General features: G+C 38.3%; 1 protein-coding gene across 1 annotated transcript in view; it reads right to left on the bottom strand.

Moving 5' to 3' along the window:
- HMG20A (high mobility group 20A) overlaps window positions 1-19,843 on the bottom strand; it is a 76,415-nt gene that overhangs the window by 55,924 nt on the left and 648 nt on the right. The gene's annotated exons all lie outside the window — the stretch shown is intronic.

Here is a 19,843-nt window from a genome sequence, read left to right as displayed (position 1 = left end):
CCTCTACACACTGCTTTAAATGTGTCCTAGAGATTCTGGTATGTTGTATCTTTGTTCTCATTGGTTTCAAAGAACATCTTTATTTCTGCCTTCATTTCGTTATGTACCCAGTAGTCATTCAGGAGCAGGTTGTTCAGTTGCCATGTAGTTGAGCGGTTTTGATTGAGTTTCTTAGTCCTGAGTTCTAGTTTGATTGCACTGTGGTCTGAGAGACAGTTTGTTATAATTTCTGTTCTTTTACATTTGCTGAGGAGTGCTTTACTTCCAATTATGTGGTCAATTTTGGAATAAGTGTGATGTGGTGCTGAGAAGAATGTATATTCTGTTGATTTGGGGTGGAGAGTTCTATAGATGTCTATTAGGTCCACTTGGTGCAGAGATGAGTTCAATTCCTGGATATCCTTGTTAACTTTCTGTCTCGTTGATCTGTCTAATGTTGACAGTGAAGTGTTGAAGTCTCCCATTATTATTGTATGGGAGTCTACGTCTCTTTGTAAGTCTCTAAGGACTTGCTTTATGAATCTGGGTGCTCCTGTATTAGGTGCATACATATTTAGGATAGTTAGCTCTTCCTGTTGAATTGATCCCTTTACCATTATGTAATGGCCTTCTTTGTCTCTTTTGATCTTTGATGGTTTAAAGTCTATTTTATCAGAGACTAGGATTGCAACCCCTGCTTTTTTTTGTTCTCCATTTGCTTGGTAGATCTTCCTCCATCCCTTTATTTTGAGCCTATGTATGTCTCTGCATGTGAGATGGGTCTCCTGAATATAGCGGACTGATGGGTCTTGACTCTTTATCCAGTTTGCCAGTCTGTGTCTTTAAATTGGAGCATTTAGTCCATTTACATTTAAGGTTAATATTGTTATGTGTGAACTTGATCCTGCCATTATGATATTAACTGGTTATTTTGCTCGTTAGTTGATGCAGTTTCTTCCTAGCCTCGATGGTCTTTACATTTTGGCATGTTTCTGCAATGGCTGGTACCGGTTGTTCCTTTCCATGTTTAGTGCTTGCTTCAGGATCTCTTGTAAGGCAGGCCTGGTGGTGACAAAATCTCTAAGCATTTGCTTGTCTGTAAAGGATTTTATTTCTCCTTCACTTATGAAACTTAGTTTGGCTGGATATGAAATTCTGGGTTGAAAATTCTTTTGTTTAAGAATGTTGAATATTGGCCCCCACTCTCTTCTGGCTTGGAGAGTTTCTGCCGAGAGATCTGCTGTTAGTCTGATGGGCTTCCCTTTGTGGATAACCCGATATTTCCGTCTGGCTGCCCTTAAGATTTTTTCCTTCATTTCAACTTTGGTGAATCTGGCAATTATGTGTCTTGGAGTTGCTCTTCTCGAGGAGTATCTTTGTGGCGTTCTCTGTATTTCCTGAATTTAAATGTTGGCCTGCCCTACTCGGTTGGGGAAGTTCTCTTGGATGATATCCTGAAGAGTGTTTTCCAACTTGGTTCCATTTTCCCCTCACTTTCAGGCACCCCAATCAGACGTAGATTTGGTCTTTTTACATAATCCCATACTTCTTGCAGGCTTTGTTCATTTCTTTTTCTTCTTTTTTCTTTTGGTTTCTCTTCTCGCTTCGTTTCATTCATTTGATCCTCAATGGCTGATACTCTTTCTTCCAGTTGATCAAGTCGGTTACTGAAGCTTGTGCATTTGTCATGTATTTCTCGTGTCATGGTTTTCATCTCTGTAATTTCATTTATGACCTTCTCTGCATTAATTATTCTAGCTGTCAATTCTTCCACTCTTTTTTCAAGATTTTTAGTTTCTTTGCGCTGGGTACGTAATTCCTCCTTTAGCTCTGAGAAGTTTGATGGACTGAAGCCTTCTTCTCTCATTCGTCAAAGTCATTCTCTGACCAGCTTTGATCTGTTGCTGGCGATGAACTGTGCTCCTTTGCAGGGGGAGATGTGCTTTTATTTTTCGAATTTCCAGCTTTTCTGCCCTGCTTTTTCCCCATCTTTGTGGTTTTATCTGCCTCTGGTCTTTGATGATGGTGACGTACTGATGGGGTTTTGGTATAAGTGTCTTTCCTGTTTGATAGTTTTCCTCCTAACAGTCAGGACCCTCAGCTGCAGGTCTGTTGGAGATTGCTTGAGGTCCACTCCAGACCGTTTGCCTGGGTATCAGCAGCAGAGGTTGCAGAAGATAGAATATTGCTGAACAGCGAGTGTACCTGTCTGATTCTTACTTTGGAAGCTTCCTCTCAGGGGTGTACTCCACCCTGTGAGGTGTGGGGTGTCAGACTGCCCTTAGTCGGGGATGTCTCCCAGTTAGGCTACTCAGGGGTCAGGGACCCACTTGAGCAGGCAGTCTGTCCCTTCTCAGATCTCAACCTCCATGTGGGGAGATCCACTGCTCTCTTCAAAACTGTCAGAGTCGTTTGCGTCTGCAAAGGTTTCTGCTGCTTTTTTTGTTGTTGTTGTTTAGCTGTGCCCTGTCCCCAGAGGTGGAGTCTACAGAGACAGGCAGGTTTCCTTCAGCTGCTGTGAGCTCCACCCAGTTCGAGCTTCCCAGCAGCTTTGTTTACCTACTTAAGCCTCAGCAATGGCGGGCGCCCCTCCCCTAGCCTCGCTGCTGCCTTGCGGTTAGATCACAGACTGCTGTGCTAGCAATGAGGGAGGCTCCGTGGCCGTGGGACCTTCCCAGCCAGGTGTGGGATATAATCTCCTGGTGTACCCGTTTGCTTAAAGCGCAGTATTGGGGTGGGAGTTACCCGATTTTCCAGGTGTTGTGTGTCTCAGTTCCCCTGGCTAGGAAAAGGGATTCCCTTCCCCCTTGCGCTTCCCAGGTGAGGCGATGCCTCGCCCTGCTTCAGCTCTCACTGGTCGGGCTGCAGCAGCTGACCAGCACCGATTGTCCGGCACTCCCTAGTGAGACGACCCCAGTACCTCAGTTGAAAATGCAGAAATCACCAGTCTTCTTTGTCGCTCGCGCTGGGAGTTGGAGACTGGAGCTGTTCCTATTCGGCCATCTTGCTCCAGATATCCGGAAGTGCCATTACATATTTTCAATAATATGTACCAGGTACATGGTTAGGATACCAGCAATACAATGGTGAACAAATTGTCTCTTCCCTCATGAAAAGCTAGAGTTGGAGGTGAAAGATGTTCAGCAAATATACTAATAAATAAACTTTAAATTTGTTTAAAATGCCCTGAAGGAAAAGAACAGAAAGCTATAGAATAACAGGGGAGAGTTCATTTAGACAGGGGACCTCTTTGAAGAAGGAACACATAACCTGTGAGCTAAATGTTAAGCAGGTACGTTGCATACTGAGGAACTAGCTTATTAGGCCCAGGGGTGAGAGAGAACTTGATGCTTTGGAGGAAGTGAAAGGCAGCTTGCGGCTGGAGAAAAATGACCCAGAGAGGAAAGCAACAAATGCAGGTAGACAGGAACCAAATCCTGAACAGAATTAGGGCTATGTCAGAAATCCAGGTTTTCCCCAAAGTATAAGAGTAAACCTCTGAGGAATTTTAAGGAGGAATTTTAAGGAGGGACATGATGTGAAATTTATGCTTTCTAAAGGGTCATTCTGACTTCTGTGTAAAGAATCAATGTGTAAGAATGGATCTAGAGGCCAGGCGTGGTGGCTCACACCTGAATCCCAGCACTTTAGGCGGCTGAGGCAGGTGGATCACTTGAGATTGGGAGTTCGAGACAAGCCTGGCCAACATGGTGAGATCCCGTCTCTACTAAAAATACAAAAATTAGCTGGGCATGGTGGTGCACACCCATGGCCCCAGCTTTGTGGGAGGCTGAGGTAGGAGAATTGCTTGAACCTGGGAGGCAGAGGATGCAATGAGCCGAGAACATGCCACTGCACTCCAGCCTGGGCAGCAGAGTGAGACTCTCTGTCTTGGCGGGGGGGGGGGAGAAAAAAAGAGAATGGATCTATAAAGATCAGTAGGGAAGTTACTCCAATAGTCCACCAGTCCTCCTTAGCATGACGGTGGCTTAGAAAAAGATAACAACAGTGGAGATGTAGCAAAGAGGGTGAATCCGAGATATATTTAGGAGGTAGAATCAATAGAATCGTGCAGTGGTCTGGATAGGGGTATGTGTTGAAGGGTAAGGGTAGTAGTAAGAGGTCTCAAGAATGAGCCCAAGATTTTTAACGAAGAAATCAGTAGATTGAGTCGTCATTTATGGAGATAAGGAATACTCGAAATGTAGAAGTAGAAAAAGTATTAAGATTAGGCATGTTCATTTTAAGATGGCTTTGAGATAAAATATCAAGTTGTACTCTGTATACAGAAGAAAAGTCTGAGATGGAGATAGGAGTTTAGGAGTTTCCAGCAAGTATAGTAGAGTTTCCAGCAAGTATAGTAGATAGTATTTTAAAGCATGAATATAAGGTATAACCTAGGGAGAGATAACAGGTTAAAAGGAGTTAGAATTGTGTCCTGAGGAACTCAACAGTTAGAAGATGAGTAGAGGAGGAGATTGCAAAGAGGACATGAACACAGGTAGGCAGAGAGCCAGGAGTGCATGGTGTCAGACTATTTCAAGAAAAAAAAAAAAAAAAAAAGATGCACCTATATATTACTGGGATTAAATGAGAAAGTAAAAGATGCCCAAGTTTTTTGACAACATGGAAGTTATTAGTGACCTAGTAGAGCCCTTTTGATAGAGTGGCGGGGGTAGAAGCATACCATCTATATGGTTTGCGTATAGGGAATGTAGAGAAAAATAATACAGTCCTTCAGGTCGTTGAGGGAGTGAAGGGCTTAAGTAAACTTAAAGTACAAAACAAATGGCTGGGTGCAGTGGCTCACACCTGTAATCCTGGCACTTTGGGAGGCTGAGGTGGGTGGACCACTTAAGGTCAGGAGTTTGAGAGCAGCCTGGCCAACATGGTGAAACCCCATCTCTACTTAAAAAAAAATACAAGAAAAAAATTCAGCCAGGCATGGTGGCATGTGTCTGTAGTCCCAGGCACATTCACAAACAACCAGGCACCATTCAATGAAAAATCCATCCCTCACCTACTGTGGTGGATGCCACTGTTGTCATTAATTAATTATATACACATGGGATTGCTTGGGAGGCTGAGGCAGAACTGCTTGAGCCCAGTAGGCGGAGGCTGTAGTCAGCCAAGATCGTGCCACAGCACTCCAGCCTGGGTGACAGAGAAGACTGTCTCCAAAATAGAGCATACAACAAAAACTATGCAAATTGTAAGTGTACATCTTGACAACTTTTCATAGACTGTATCACCTGCAGCCCTATCAGAATAAACAGATTATTACAACAAGCAGAAGTCCCCCACCTTATGCCCCTTCCCATTCGCTATCCCAGTAAAAGTAATTACTATGACTTCTAAGATTTGTTCTGCTTGTTTTTGAACTTTATTCAAATACTATGTAATTATTTGTACTTACATGCACTTATCTGGCTTCTTTTGCTCGATATTATGCTCGATATATGATCATCCATGTAGATATAAGAAACATTTGTTTACCCGTTCTATTTCGATGGACATTTGGGCTATTAAGAATGATGCTACGGCCGGGCGCGGTGGCTCAAGCCTGTAATCCCAGCACTTTGGGAGGCCGAGACGGGCGGATCACGAGGTCAGGAGATGGAGACCATCCTGGCTAACACAGTGAAACCCCGTCTCCACTAAAAAATACAAAAAAATAGCTGGGCGAGGTGGCGGGCGCCTGTAGTCCGAGCTACTAGGGAGGCTGAGGCAGGAGAATGGCGTAAACCTGGGAGGCGGAGCTTGCAGTGAGCAGAGATCCATCCGCCACTGCACTCCAGTCTGGGAGACAGAGCGAGACTCTGTCTCAAAAAAAAAAAAAAAAACCAAAAAACAACAACAAAAAAAGAACGATGCTACTACGAATATTCTTGTCCATTTGTGTCTTTTGGTGAACATATATATAAATTTCTGTTGGGTGTTTACCTAGGAACAGCTGGGTCAGAGGTTCAGAGGGTGTATAATCACCTTTTGGAATATACAGCCAAACTGATTTCCAAAACAGCTGTAAAAATATACACACCTACCAGAAACATACGAGTTTCAGTGTCTTCACATCATCAATACTTGATATTCTCAATCTTTTTAGTTTTAGCCATTTCAGTGGGGATGTAGGGAGGGGTCTCAAGATACTGAGAGGTCTCCAGTATCTCATTGTGGCTTTAATTTGCACTCATTTGATGTAAATAAAATCGGTGGATGCATATTGGCCTTTGGATAGTTTCTTTTGTGGAGTGCCTATTGAAGTATTTTGTCCTTTTTGAAATTTTATTATTTGTTTTTTCCTATTGATCTGTAAGAGCTCTACAAGTCCCTTGTTGAATACATGTATTACAAATATGTATTCTCACTCTGCAACTAGTCTTTTCATTCTCATGATAATGTCTTTTAATGAAGAGAAGTTTTTAATTTCATAAACTCCAATTTATTCAACCTTCTCCTTCCTTTTCAGATCATTACCTACTCCAAGATCATAAAGGTGTTTTCCGGTTTCTCCTTAAATTTTTCTTTCACATTTAGTGCTCTATAATCCAACTAGAAACTTATTAGAAGTGATTTTTGTGTATATGTTGTGAGGTAAGGGGTCAAGGATTCATTCCCTGCCCCTTCCACACACAACAGGCACCATTCAATGAAAAATCCATCCCTCACCTACTGTGGTGGATGTTGCTGTTGTCATTAATTAATTATATACATATGGGATTGCTTCTGGGCTCTCAATTATGTTCCACAGATCTGTCCATCCTTGCGCCATTACCACACTGTAATTACCGTAGCTTTATAATAAATCCTGTTATCTGATAAAGTCTTACAACTTTGTTCTTCAAGATTGCCTTGACTATTTAGTCCTTTTCATGTCTATGTGAATTTTAAAATCAACTTGTTAGTCCCTCCTTCCATCATGTACACAAATCCCGAGATTTTATTAGGATTCCATTTAATCTATAGATCAATTTGGAGAGAAATGGTATCTTTACAATACCAAGTCTTCCAATCTATGACTACCTATTACATCTTGCTTCTCTGTCTGTTTTATAGTTTCCTGTGTAAAGATCTTACAAGACTTAAATTTGATTTGTTTGATTCTATTGTAAATGGTATTTAAAATATTTCACTTTCTAACTGTTGGTTGCTCGTATAAGTTTGCTTATTAATTCTAATAGTTTGTCTATAGATTCTTTGAGAGTTCCTATATTCCCAAGTAACACATTTAGGTTCATGAAAGATACTGCTCTATAAATATCTCCTCTCAAAATATAGCTGCCAGGTCTTGGCATTAAGGCTTAGATGATCTCATAAAACAACTTGTATTCTATTGAAGAGTTTGAGTAACACTGGGGTTATTTCTTCTTTAAATATTTGTAAGAATTCATCAGTGAAGTCAGGTAGACCTGGTTTTCTTTGTAGAATTTTTTTTTTTTTTTAAGACAGAATTCTCTATCACCCAGGCTGGAGTGCAGTGGCACAATCACAGCCCACTGCAACCTCGAACTCCTAGGCTCAACCGATCCTCCTACCTCCCGAGTAGCTAGGACTATAGGTGCACACCACGATGCCTGGCTAATTTTTAAAATTTTCTTGTAGAGACAGGGTCTTGAACTCCTGGCCTTAAATGATTCTCTGGCCTTGGCCTCCTGAAGTGCTGATGTTACAGGCATGAGCCACCATGCCCAGCAAAAATTTTAAATACTGAATTCAATTTACTTAACAGATAAAAACAGTATTCAGATACTGTATTTCTTCAAGTCAATTTTTTATGCCAATTTAAATAAAGTATTTAATAATTTGTCCATTTCATCTGAAATTTCAAATCTGTCTATTTAAGATTGTTCGTGATATCTTCCTACCTTTTTGACATCTGTAGAATCTGTAAAGAAATGTTCCCTTTTCATTCCTGATATTGGTAATTTATGCTCTTTTTTTTTCTTTCTTTATCAATATTGCTAGAGGTCTACGCATTTTACTAATTTTTTTAAGGAACCAACTTTTGGTCTTGTTATTTCCTACTGCCAATTTGTTGTCTTTTTTTTTTTTTTGAGACAGAGTTTCGCTCTTGTCACCCAGGTTGGAATGCAACGGCATGATCTCGGCTTACTGCAACCTCTGCCTCCCTGGTTCAAGTGATGCTCCTGCCTCAGCCTCCCGAGTAGCTGGGATTGCAGGTGCCCGCCACTATGCACAGCTAATTTTTGTATTTTTAATAGAGATGGGGTTTTGCCATGTTGGCCAAGCTGGTCTCAAACTCCTGACCTCAGGTGATCCACCCACCTCAGCCTCCCAAAGTGCTGAGATTACAGGCATGAGCCACTGTGCCTGGCCGACAATTTGTTTTCTATTTCATTGATTTCTATTTTCTATTATTTCCTTTCTTCTACTTACTTTGGGTTTAATTTGCTGTTCTTTTCCTACCTTGATGGGTATTTAGATAACTGATTTTTCCTTTTTTCTATTCTAATATATGCATTTAAGACTACACATTTTTCATTGCGTATAGCTTTAACTGATTCACACATTTTCATATGTATTTTCATTATTCTGTTGCAAATGTATTCTAATTGCCATCATGATTTCTAGATTGGCAGTTATTTTCTTTAAAGAACTTAAAGGTTGCATTCTCTGAGAATATATCCAAGGGAAATGAAATTACTATGTTGAAAAGATATCTGCACTCCCAGGGTTATTGCCACATTATTTACAATAGCCAAGATACAGAATCAGCCTCAGTATCCATCAACAGATGAACACAGAAAATATGGTATATATACACAATGGAATACTATTCAGCTTTAAAGAGGAAGGAAATCCTGTCATTTGCATCAAAATTAATGAACCTGGAGGGCATTATCTGTTAAGTGAAATTAGCCTGGTACGGACAAATACCACATGATCTCATACGTGGGGTGGGGCTGGGAAGATGTTGGTCAAAGGACACAAAATTTCAGTTTGACAGGAGGTATAAGTTTGAGATAGCTATTGTACAACATATTGACTATAGTTAATAACAATGTATTATATTCTCAAAAACTGCTAAGACAGTAGATGTTCAGTGTTCTTACCACATAAATTGTGTGAGGTAATACATGTTAATTAGCTCAATTTAGCTATTCCACAATATATACATATTTCAAAACACCATGCTGTACATAATACATATAATTTTTGTCAATTAGAAAAAAAAAAAAAAAAGGCAGCCGGGCGTGGTAGCTCATGTCTGAAATCCTAGCACTTTGGGAGGCCAAGGCAGGCAAATCACCTGAGGTCAGGAGTTCGAGACCAGCCTGGCCAACATGGTGAAACCTCGTCTCTACTAAAAATACAAAAACTAGCTGGGTGTGGTAGCATGCACCTGTAATCCCAGCTACTTGGAAGGCTGAGGCGGGAAAATCATTTGAACACAAGAGGCAAAGGCTGCAGTGAGATGAGATCACGCCACTGCACTCCAGCCTGGGTGACAGAGGGAGACTCTATCTCAAAAAATAAATAAATAAATAAATAAATAAATAAACCAAGTAGGTAAAAGCAAAAAAAAAAAAAGTTACATTGTATTGTTTTCTGGCCCCCATTATTTCTACTGACAAGTCAGATGTCAGTCTAATTGTTCCTCTGAAGATGACGTGTCTTTTTTTCCTCTGGTTACTTTCAGCAGTTTTATTTTTACTATGAAGAATGAAAGTGTGGTACTCCTTGTATTTATTTTGCTTGGCATTTCTTGCACTTTTCAAATCCACGTCTTGATATTTTCATCGATTTTGGAAAATTCTCAATCACTGTCTCTTAAAATATTACTCCTTCTAGGCTGGGCGTGGCGGCTCATGCCTATGATCCCAGCAGTTCGGGAGGCCAAGGTGGGCAGATCATGAGGTCAGGAGATCGAGACCATTGTGGTTAACATGGTGAAACCCCATCTCTACTAAAAACACACAAAAAAATTAGCTGGTGTGGTGGCGGGTGCCTGTGGTCCCAGCTACTCCAGAGGCTGAGGCAGGAGAATAGTGTGAACCCGAGAGGCGGAGCTTGCAGTGAGCCGAGATGGCGCCACTGCACTCCAGCCTGGGAGATAGAGTGAGACTCTGTCTCAAAATATATATATATACATATATATATAAACAAAATATATATACACATATATATAAACAAAATATATATACATATATAAACAAAATATATATACACATATATACATGTGTATATATATGTATATATGTGTGTATACATGTATATATGTGTACATATATATTACTGCTTCTAACTTTCTCTCCTTCAGTCATATATATGTTAGACTTCCTCATCATTTCCTCATGTCTCTGTAATAGTTTCATATTGTTGCTGTAACAAGTTATTTAAAGCTATTGGCTTAAAGCAATACAAATTAACTTTCTTACAGTTATAGACCAGTGTAGCAAACATTGTGAGGGGAAAACAAGTTTTAAAAAATAGTTTCTTGGTACCATCCTTCTCTAAGTACTAGCTACCTGGAGATCTCTAAAATCCAAGTTCTGTCTGCTCAGCCCCATAAAACTAACAGCTTCTCTGCTTTTAGAAGAAACCCTCTGCTAAGTTTCATAGCATCTTGTCATGCTCTTAAGAATTAGCAAATTCCCAGGAAAAAAGAGAAGCATGGAGCATCAGCCCACTTCTCTGAAGCTCCTTTGGTTCTATGATTGTGGTTTCTTAAGTCCTGGATGCCTCAGCAGGTCTTTGATGACCTCACTTTTCTTTTTAAATCTCATCTTTCTTGTTCTTAGCAAAAGCATTAGTCTGCAGCAACCTCATCTCTCAGAGTCCTAAGTGGAAATCACAGCTTGGGCTCTGAATCAAAACTCTACTGCTTATTAGTTAAGTGATTTGGCAAGTTATTTAACCTAGAGTATTTAAACATTTGAAGTTTCAATTTTCTTTCATGTAAAATGAACATAACATTATCTAATGAGATTATTGTGAGGATGTGAAGATTAAATGAGACATATTTATAAAATGTCTGATAACAAAAACATTCTTATTGCAGGTTTTCTATGTGCCAAATACTTTATACAGATTTAATAATTTAATGTAGACATAGTTATCTTCCATTTCCTTTTCAAGATCACATATTAGTAAGTGATGAAGCTAAGATTTGACTCTAGAACACTAGTTTTCAATAACTACACAATGTTACTTCTATGTTGCTTGAGTATTGTTCCTGACACCAGTAAGTTGTCAATAAATGTAAATTATTATTATATAGAAAATATAAATGCTTTAGAAATAGACACCAATCACATTAGTTTTTCTACTTTGTTTCCTTCTGATTTGTTTCTCCTTTTCATTTTTGCAAAAACATTCTTACAACATCTTTCAACGTATTCTTAAAGACACTATTGTGAAAAATGAATGTCCTATAGCCCACTGAGTAGACAGGCAATAATTTGCTTAAGCATGATTATATTGTTGAATGCTTAGAAGATTTCAAGTCTTTAGACAGTATAGTATAGATATCAGTGCTATTAACATTTTGTACCTTTAATTATTTTTCTTCTTTAAAATACTTTCTCAGAATAAAGTTTTACATGTGGAATTATTGGCTTAAGAGTTTATGAACATGTTATTATTTGTTGATATAACTGCTACTGTTATTACGCCAAAAAGTTATGGTAATTACGATGCCACCAGCAACCAAAATGAAGGTTTGTGTCAAAAGAATAGGAATTAAAGCTACGAAGTATAGGAATGAAGGACATATGGACATGGGGAAAAAAAGGAGATATGAATTTTGAGGCTGAAAAAGAAAAAATGGAGTGCTGGATATCATTTCTTTTGAAACAGGCAGGTGCTTATAATCCCAGCTACTTGGGAGGCTGAGGCAGGAGAATCGTGTGAGCTCACTAGTGCCACTGCACTCCAGCCCGGGAGACAGAGCAAGACTCCATCTCAAAAAAACAAAACAAACAAACAAACAAAATCCTTTTAAATTATTATTATTTTGTTTAATAGAGATGGGGTCTTGCTATGTTGCCTGCGTTACTCTCAAACTCCTGGTCTCAAGCAATCCTCCTGTCTCAGCCTCCCAAAATGTTGAGATTATAGATACAAGCCACTGTGCCTGGCCAACATATTATTTAAAAATTATACCTATAAACTGCAAAACAACCACACAGATTAAAGACCTATGTTCTACAGCGCCCCCCGAATCCTTTTTTTTTTTTTTTTTGAGACAGAGTCTTGCTCTGCACCCAGGTTGGAGTGCAGTGGCTCGATAACAGCTCACAGCCTTCAACTCCCAGGCTTAAGCAATCCTCTGGCCTCAGCCTCCTGAGTAGCTGTGACTACATGTGTATACACCACCATGTCTGGTTATTTTTTATTTTTTGTTGAGACAGCATCTCACTATGTTGCCCAAGCCGGTCTCAAACTCCTGGGCTAAGGCGATCCTTCTGCCTTGGCTTCCCAAAGTGTTGGGATTACAGAAGCCACCACGCCCAGCCTACAGTCCACTTATTTGGTGTGTAATCTTGAGCCCTGAATTGCCTTATCTGTAAATTGGGATTAAATTTTATAATATCTGACTAAAGCCAGAATTGGAACATGGTATCTCTTGTTTTATATTCCTGATATTAAATTTGCTTTGTGAGTATACCACACCCGAATAAAAATGAAGGAATCTCTCCTTTTTTGCTGATATGCTTTGAATATCTTACATGCTATGCTTTGAGTATCTTATCTTGTGATGAACATCCTGTTATGAATCTTGTGTCAGACTTTAAGTTACTATTTTAAAAGGTTACTTTGTGGGATTCTCTTAAGGCCACATCATTTGCCTGCTCTTTCTACAATCACATAAATCTTACTGTGTATACCCAAAGGCAGTTGCTTTTCTACCACTGCCTTCCTTCTTCTTACCATCACAGATTTTGGGGTAGTAGGTACCTGATCATCAGGGAAAATACAGAACGCCTTGAAAATGTGGGTTTAACTATACCAAGATCTTTTGCTCTGTTTATGTACTATAGCCTCCCCAGTAAAAACAAAACAAAACAAAACAAAACAACAAACAACATCTCTGCTAAATGCTTCATTATGTACAGAGGTAAGTCAGTGCTTGATTGGCCCAAGTTTCAGTTCAGATTTATTTTCCAACTTCCATTATCCTCCAGTAAATTTTAGTGGTAATACTGAAGGAGTATGAGAATAAACATTGGCCTTAGAGGATCGGCATTCAAATCCTGTCTCTACCACTTACTGGTTAAGTGATTTTGGGCAAGTAACCTAATCTCTCTAAACTTTTTTTTTCTCACATGGAAAAATGCCAAACTATTTGAATTAAGATAATATGTAGTGCCCAGCACAATACTAAATAAATGTTAGTCAAGTGGAAATTGGAATTATGGCTCAGTGTGGTCTGAATCTGAGTATTATTCAGAAAATAAGGACAGCAGCACTGAATAAAAGTATTTTTTTGAGCTGAATAAAATCAGAGAATTTTGATTTCTAGGATCCTTAAAAATCCATATCCTTTAAAGAAGCCATATGGGGTAACACGTATAAGGGGCTTGGATTCCTTCATGTTCCAACAGATCCAGGCTCCATGATACGGAAACACTTATCAGATTATAAGCAAAGAGAAGAATAATTTTATGTCTGTTCAATTAGCCAAAAAACTTTGCTGGTAAAATCGTGGTGAAAACAACATCCTTATACATTGCTGGTATCATCAAAAATCAGTACGATCTTTTAGGGAAATGTAGGTATCATATCTAGAACTACCCATGCTTGTAGAACCATTAATCACACTCATAAGATTTTATTTTCAGAAAAAAAGTCAAATAAGGAAAATAGCTATAGTTTTATTTAATAGTGCCTGGCACATACAAGGCATTCAAATATTTCTCCAAATGAATACCTTTATTTGTACTGACTTCTCCAAATTACTGCTCTTGGTTCCTCCTCATTAAGATTTATCTATTTTCATTACCTGGGGAGAGCTTTAGAATCAAATTCTAACATCTTTGTCTAGTCCCTGTTCTCCCATCTTCCCCAGTAACTTTGTTTTGATTGCTACTAGACTCCTTACCTTAGAATACTTCCACTCTTTAAACTCAGCTGACTGTAACACAGAAACCAAAAAGACTATATACCACATCCTTGACCTAGTCAAGAAGAAATCTGAAGCTTCCTTCAAGGTCATAAGATGTCTTTCTCCTTTGTTAATACCTCTGTAGTCTAAGCATTTACCACAATCCCTGCTACATTAAGACAAAAAGCCATGAAGCTATCCTCAAATCCATCCTCACTTGATCCTTAACATATCTTTAGCCCTGTACCTAGCTGCTTACATTTCTCTCTAGGATCTGAGAAAGAACGATCATTTCCTTGCTTTCATACCTCTTGCTTCTTTCTTCTGGCCCCATTCAAAATCCCCTATTCTTCAAGTCTAAGTATCTCTCTTTTAGATATAATTCACATACCATAAAACTGACCCCTTTAGTGTACACTTCAGGATTTTTTTTTTTGTACAGTTGACCCTTGAACAACATGGGATGAATTGCATGAGTCCACTTATATGCTGATTTTCTTCTGCCTCCACGACCTGAGACTGTAAGACCAATCCTTCCTCTTCCTCCTTCTCAGCCTACTCAATGTGAAGATGACAAAGATGAATACCTTTATGATAATCCACCACCACTTAATGAATAATAAATAGTAAACATATTTTTTCTTCCTTATGATTTTTTTAGTAACATTTTTTCTCTAGCTTACTTTATTGTAAGAATACAGTACACAGTACATGTAACATACATGTGTTAATCAACTATTTATGCTATTGGTAAGGCTTCCAATCAACAGTAGGCTATTTACATAGTTAACTTTTTGGAGAGTCAAAAGTTATCCATGGATTTTTGACAACACAGGGGTTAGCACCCCTAGCCCCCTCGTTGTTCAGGTGTCAACTGTACATTAGTACACAAGATATTTTAGTATATAAGGTTATGCAACCACCACCACTATCTAATTCTAGCACATTTTCATCACTTCCAAAGGAAACTCCATACTAGCAGTCACTCCCATTCCCATCCACTAATGTGCTTTCTGTCTCTATTAGTTTTGCCTAATCTAGACATCTCAAATAAATGGAATCACACAATATGTTGCCTTTTGTATGTGACTTCTTTCACTTTAATATTTTCAAGATTTATCCATGTTACAGCAGGTATTGCTACTTTGTTTCTCTTTGTTGCTGAATAATATTCCATTGCATGGCTATATCACATTTTGTTTAGTCATTCAATAATTAATGGACATTCTAGTTTGCCTTTTACAAATAAAGCTGCTACAAATATTTGTGTGCAAGTTTTTGTGTGAACATGTTTTCAGTTCTCTTGGACATATACCTAGGAGTGGAAATACAAGTTAAGTGTCTAAATACCTGATATCAAAATCTATTTGGTTTCTGAGTTCAGGTAACAGAGGATATCTCTCACAATGCAAACAACTCTATATTGAGCTCTCCATGCCATCCCTACTCAAACACCTACCATCTTCAAAGTCTGCAGATATTAGTAACAATTTACTTTTTTCCAATTAAATTGAGGAGCAGAGATCAGTTCTTATGGCTCCAGTTATATAGTAGGTGCTTAATATATGCTTATCTGACACCCTAAGAAGCTCCCAAATGAGAGAATGATGACTATTTACTCTTTCATTTTATAGATAGTTGAGTGTTTAATGTATGGTAGCCATTGTGCTGATGCTGGGCATAATTGTGGACAAAAGTTATTGATCAGTTTCATCATACTCCAAGAACCAGCTCACCTCCACAAATATTTACTGAATACCTATGATGTGAATGGTCTTGTGCCAGGTATGACAGCAGAGAGTGGAATAAGATCTAATCTGCAGCCTTTTAGGGAAGGCATAAACTCTACCTACCACAATAACGCAATAAAAACAAACAAGAGGAGCACCGGACAGTAAATGCTGTAAGAAAGGTATAATGCTCTGGAGAGCTAATGGACACAACATGTACAGTTTGGGAGAGTGTAGAAGAGGATGGATATCAGAAAATATTTCTTCAATGTGGTACCTGAGAAACAACCTCAAAGAAAGTGGCATGTTGATAAATGGGGATTCCAAGGAAAAAAGAGTGTTTCAGGCAGAAAATAGCATGAGCAAAAATATTAAAGCTGGGTGCAGTACAGATTCTTTTTTCCTTCCAGAGGCTGTCCCTTTTGGATGTGTAGATGAGTAATGAGAAGTATGACCACAATGTGAAAGGTCTTCATTGTTGGTCTTAGTATTTAAATAAGTTTAGGAGAATGAGTTGAAAGTCTGCCTGTAACAATTCAAATTACTTTAGTGATTTGTGCCAAGATTAAGATTTCTTAATCTTTCCTTGAAACTTTTCTATTTTGTATATCTCCTAATCATGGAAATTAGTGATTTATCCTTCCCACAAGGAAAAAAAATTAAATCTTGACAACTATGTGAGCATGCTGATAGGGGGGCAAGGCTGAAGCTCAATCAGTCTACCACTGCATCCCATACTGTGGGGAAAATGTACAGCTTAAAACAGACATGTGGGCAAATCACAATAGCCAGAAAAGCAGAAGCAAGATTGGGGGTAAGCACCAGGCATTGGGCCAGGAGATTTACATATAACATTCTGATTCCACCAAACAAGCCCATTTGGATTTAGGAAAGGGAGGCTTAGGGAGGTCAAATAAATTGCTCATGGTTACCAAGCTAGTAAGCGCAGCTAGTAAAATGTAGAAACCACTGCTGAATTTGGGCCTATCTGATCCCATATTTTCCCCGTTGTTCACTCTTACTTGTTTTCACAATACAAACGAAGCTAGAATGGTAGGAAAATGATACATATTTCAATGAAAGGGGCTGAATATTTAACACAGGGGCTTCTATGGTCTGGAGAAAAATTAGCATGAAACATTCAAATCTGGGTTTAGAATGGCTTAGAGATTAAGACCAGGAGAGATCAAGTTTAGGGCTGCTTCTTTATCCAGTTTGAACACGGATCATAACATAGATCTTATCTAGGAATACCAAGTGAGCAAAATTCCAGTTTTAATTTGTAAATTAGAGAGTAAACTACAAGAGAATACGAATATTTGGCCGTAATTACCGTATTCATAGACCTGAGAACAGTGACTGGCACATAGTAGACACTCTAAACTTTTGCCGAAATAATGAAAAGTTATGTAAGGGGTATTCTCATTTGAACACCCATGAAGTCTATGAAATAAAGACAGCAAAGCAGTAAGCTGAAAAACCATTTAGGTTCTTAAGATACTTCCTTTAATCCTCAACCCTATGGCAAAAACAACAACAAAAACAAACCACCATCAAAACGACAAACAAAGAAAGCAATAGTTGCAAAACATTAGCTTGATTTTACAAAGAAAAGTAGATGAAAGAATGAAAAGACACTTCTGTATTATGTATTAACATCTCTGTGGATAATCGAATTTCAGTCAGATGGAAGCCAGAATTGTGACCTACGGTTTTAATATTTCAAACTGCTGTGAGCAGTGTATCCAATGACTGTCTTTGAGAAACAAAATGGTTATCTAATCCAAGTATTTGAAAAAAAAAACTGACAATTTCTTTATTATATAGCTGGCAAGTAATGGAATGAAATCTCAAATTCATTAACTTGAAGTAACAGTACATGTACAAAAACCTTAATTCTTTAAATTTTGATACTATATTTCTATTAAACATGCAAAGAAAACTGCACAAACGGCATTGATGAAAAAGGAAAAAAAAAGAAAAAAAAACCAAAACTTTGGAGGACAGCAAGCCTCTCCGAAGAAACATTTTTAAAAAGAATAAAAACAGGTTCTATGGACTTCCCTCTCTATTTTTCACAGGCTTTTCTAATATTTCTTCTTTGATGGAACCAATAAATAACTGCCACTTATCACAAAATACCTTCTTTCAGATATGTACTTTATATATTGCTTTCTTCTAAACAGACAGTTCTTCAAGCTGCTCAAGTCTTTCAGCTGCAGCAATTTTTCTTATTTCTATTATACTGTATTTCTTCCATGGAGTATCATAAAGACCAATTTAATAAAGATAGTTTCCAAAAGGCAATATTACTCTACCTCAATCAGTATTTTAACATGATATTCTCTATTTTTTCCATTTAGTTCTACAATCTTTCCATACTTCAATATTTCCTAACACTATAGTTTCATTTGCCAGAGTGACTATATTTTCTTCTGTACTACATTAATACAGAAGTTAGTGAACACTTTTTCTTTAATCAATTAATACTTGGGGCAGTCTACATGTTCCTAACCTATTAATAACCACGAAGACAATATTTTGTCTTTTCAGTCAACTACTGCAATTGTGTGGTCTTTCAAAATATAAATCATACTTGATTTTAAGGTCTTAGACTTTTTTTTTTAAAGTGACAACAGAAGGTCAAAACGTGTATTTTTTTTTTTTGAACTGTAATATTTGGTTTAAAACATATTTTCTAATGAACTCCAAATCAAACAGCTATTTATTTATTTATTTATTTTTGAGACGGAGTCTCGCTTTGTCAGCCCAGGCTGGAGTGCAGTGGCGGGATCTTGGCTCATTGCAACCTACGCCTCCCAGGTTCAAGCAATTCTCCTGCCTCAGCCTCCTGAGTAGCTGGGACTACAGGTGCACACCACCATGTCCAGCTAATTTTTGCATTTTTAGAAGAGACGGGGTTTCACCATGCTGGCCAGGCTGGTCTCCAACTCCTGACCTCGTGATGTGCCAGCCTTGGCCTCCCAAAGTGCTGGGATTAGAGGCGTGACCAAACAGCTTTTTAAAAAAACTACTATAGAATTAAAATAATTGCAGAGTCTGAGGCTAGATTAAGTACAATCCCAAAAGAAAAAGTACACAGGCCTTATTACTTCAAAAATTCTTGAAAGACAATACAGTTCTAGGTTCACTGATACATAACCTAAAATTACCAACATTATTCAGATTTCACAAAGCAAGCTTCAAATAGATCGATTCCTTCAACACACGGACACACACCCCTCTAAGTATTGTGTTATCTGACAACAGAAGCCAAGGAATCAAAATTATTGAGTGTTTATTACCACCTCACATATAGTTTATTACAAACGAGATATTGAAAACCAGAAAGTTCTTATTGATCTTTTGTCCTTTGTGAGCCAACTTTTTCCTGTTTAGAATCGGAGCTGAGTCTCATGACCCTTGCGCTATACTTTAATACCACAAATAACAGATACCATTTAAAAATCAGTGATGAATTAAATTACAAAGGAGGAAAATGTAATAAAATGCAACTTTCACAAATGTTACGTGTAAGCTACGCATAACAATTTTTAAGGCTGAGGAAGTTGTTCTCAGGCACGGGGCAAAACCTGTAGCCCAAAATCAACAGGCCTAATAATTTAAGATGTCAATTTTATCAGTTAACATCAAATTTGAGTACTTCAGTGTGATATTTTCATTCTGCTAAGAAGAAAACGCCCCGGATTTTCTGTAAAATATTCAGTTCCCTAAATAAAAAGTTATCTCCTTAAAAGAGAAGCTAGATTTCCCGTTGCATGTCAAGGCAGAGGGCACCACACTTCACCAATCCAAGGCTGGACTTGAGTAGGGGGTGCAGGTGTTAGCAATTCATCAGTCACACAAGCTACGTGGTCTTGCAGAGGTGAATAGAGATTTTTTTAACAAGGGCTTTCCAATTCTTTGAAGAAAACGCTGCGACAATTTTGCTGGGGAGGAAATGCTTCATCTTCCACGTGGAAACAAACTCATAAATTCTGACTGCAGGTTGGTATTCAGCACAACTTGGAATAACCTAACTTTTCACATAAAACACAACCCCCAA

The sequence above is a fragment of the Piliocolobus tephrosceles genome, chromosome 6 (assembly GCF_002776525.5).
Source record: "Piliocolobus tephrosceles isolate RC106 chromosome 6, ASM277652v3, whole genome shotgun sequence".
Taxonomy (NCBI): Eukaryota; Metazoa; Chordata; class Mammalia; order Primates; family Cercopithecidae; genus Piliocolobus; species Piliocolobus tephrosceles.
Note: the sequence above shows the minus strand (reverse complement) of the source record. Positions and strands in the feature narration are given on the sequence as shown.